The following is a 2,129-nucleotide window of genomic DNA, read 5'->3' on the forward strand; positions in this document are numbered from 1 at the left end:
CGATGCCGAAGCATGCCCTGGGTGAGGGGGGTGGTCGAGGGATCCTTCCCACGGTTTATGGTGGATAGTAGCAGGTCGCCCCCACAAGCCCTTGCGAGTCCCGCAGACGGTCCCAGAGGCTGACCCGTTTGGTATCTCCTCACTGTAAGATTTTAAAGCCAGATACACGCACCTACGGAGCTAAAACATTGTATAATAGGTTTTTAGGACACGTTATGTCTCTTGGGACCCCTCCCTCCCCTCCCTAGGGAATAGTGCTTCAAATCGATGCTCCTCAATGTGTTAACTGGGTTGAGGAAAATACATTAGGGTTAGGTAACGACTTCGGGGTTAGGGTAACCATTTCTTAGGGTTAGGGTAACAATTTCTTAGGGTTAGAGTATCGATTTCTTAGGGTTAGAGTAACGAAACTAGGGCTTTAGAATTTCAAATTCGCCTACACTCAGGGATGTGGCCGCTTTACAGCCTGAACCTGGCCGATAACAAGCAGAATTTCGACCCCATTTCCTCGTCTACGACCATACCACAGGGAAAGCACCGGTTCTCGTCCGATCACCGAAGTTAAGCCCTGTCGGGCGGGGTTAGTACTTGGATGGGTGACCGCCTGGGAATACCCCGTGTTGTAGGCTTCAATTTTTTGTCTTGCGAACATCTCTAAACGTTTTATCCCAATAAATAGCTCTCCATACACCACAATTTCACATAGAGAGCCGTAGGTGAGTGAGGAACAAAATCAAAGCAAAAAACGAGGGGGGGAAAACACCTTTTTGTCAAAAATCGGCCAGCTAATGGCGAAAACTCTAGTGCGATCGACTTTTCTTACAGAGCGCGCGCGAGCGAGTGAGCACGCGCGAGATGAACAGTTTATGATGTCAAATTCTACTTCTGTGATATCAAATCATTCCAAATAACGAACGAAAAAATGAATAGGAAAAAAACGCACACTTCTGAGACGCAGTTTTAAGCCATCGTGACGTGGCAAAACACTCGCACACTTCCAAGAGGAGGCGCGCGAAAAACGGCACTGAAAGTCGACAATGGTTGGATTCAGACTGCAAACGAATCGGGAAAAAGGTTCGATACTTTTACTACTCTGCTAGTTTGTTTCCTTCCCTCGTTCATTCGTTCACTCGCTTGCTCGCACAAAGGATACACTAACGATAGCAATAGCATTTCTAAAAGCGGCTCCAGTGACAATAAACCGCTCAAAAGGTTCAAAGTGTACTCACGGTCCAAGTCGAATGCCCTTCTATGCTCGCTCGCTCGGTCGATCGGCCGTTTGGTTTCCTTTCATTTCCTTTCCCTTCGCGCGCATAGCACAGCACGGCACGGCACGCACAACCTGCAAATACAAACGAACAGGACTTTACACACAATAGAGCAGACAGGCCTTGAACAAAAACAGCCAGCAAAGTTACGCACCGCCCCGAAACTCACCTTGTTTCCTTCCTCCAGTCTCTCCAATGCACTTCTACCCCTCCAAACGTGCCAACACCTTGGCCAGTTGTGCGTCCTTTGCTTTCTTTGCAAGTCTACCGGTCCACTGCAAAAGCAAAAATACCCTCGATAGTCAGTAAGAGGGCCATATAGACATAGTTTGGATGACTTTTGCGGGGACGAGCGCGAACGCAGGTCCCCACTACCAGAAATTATACGCTCGAGGGACCCACATGTGGGGTAATCGCAAGGGGCAACCTAGTCGAAGTGCAATGAAAGGGCCTCGCCTTGAGAGGACTGCCTCCTTGATCACAGTACCTCCCGCGTCAGGTAAGTATGCTTTTTCAGCGTCTGCCCTCGGTGAAAAATCCACTTACCCCTAGGTCCTTGTGGTAGTGCTTTGCGCACTTCAGAAAACGTAGGCCAGCGGCCGTTCCTGCCATTGTCTGTTGTCTGAATTATCATCCCTCTTTCACCTCTTCCCCTCTAAGGGCGGGCGGGGCTCCTGTAAACATAAAAGAATGCTATACCGTTGACTTTGTTTTGGATTGAATGTGTCTTCCCCAGAGGGAAGTGGGCCGCACTCGGAGGTAGTGCTATACCGAGGCAACCCGTGGCTGGGACGAGGCAAGCCTCTTTTCCACAGCCCAGTTCCAAAATCAGTTTAATATATGAGCTGCTCAATGAGCAGC

At 49.2% G+C, this 2,129-nt stretch overlaps 2 non-coding genes and 1 pseudogene across 2 annotated transcripts; 1 reads left to right on the top strand and 2 right to left on the bottom strand.

Annotated features, from left to right (window-relative positions):
* The first annotated feature begins 510 nt into the window (after window positions 1–510).
* LOC136278576 (5S ribosomal RNA) lies at window positions 511–629 on the top strand. The gene has a single exon (XR_010716413.1). It is a non-coding gene; the product is annotated as a 5S ribosomal RNA (ribosomal RNA).
* A 982-nt stretch (window positions 630–1,611) lies between these two features.
* LOC136278595 (U1 spliceosomal RNA) lies at window positions 1,612–1,775 on the bottom strand. The gene has a single exon (XR_010716430.1). It is a non-coding gene; the product is annotated as a U1 spliceosomal RNA (small nuclear RNA).
* A 230-nt stretch (window positions 1,776–2,005) lies between these two features.
* On the bottom strand, window positions 2,006–2,129 carry LOC136278609 (U2 spliceosomal RNA; annotated as a pseudogene).

The sequence above is a fragment of the Pocillopora verrucosa genome, unplaced genomic scaffold (genome assembly GCF_036669915.1).
Source record: "Pocillopora verrucosa isolate sample1 unplaced genomic scaffold, ASM3666991v2 scaffold_27, whole genome shotgun sequence".
NCBI lineage: Eukaryota > Metazoa > Cnidaria > Anthozoa > Scleractinia > Pocilloporidae > Pocillopora > Pocillopora verrucosa.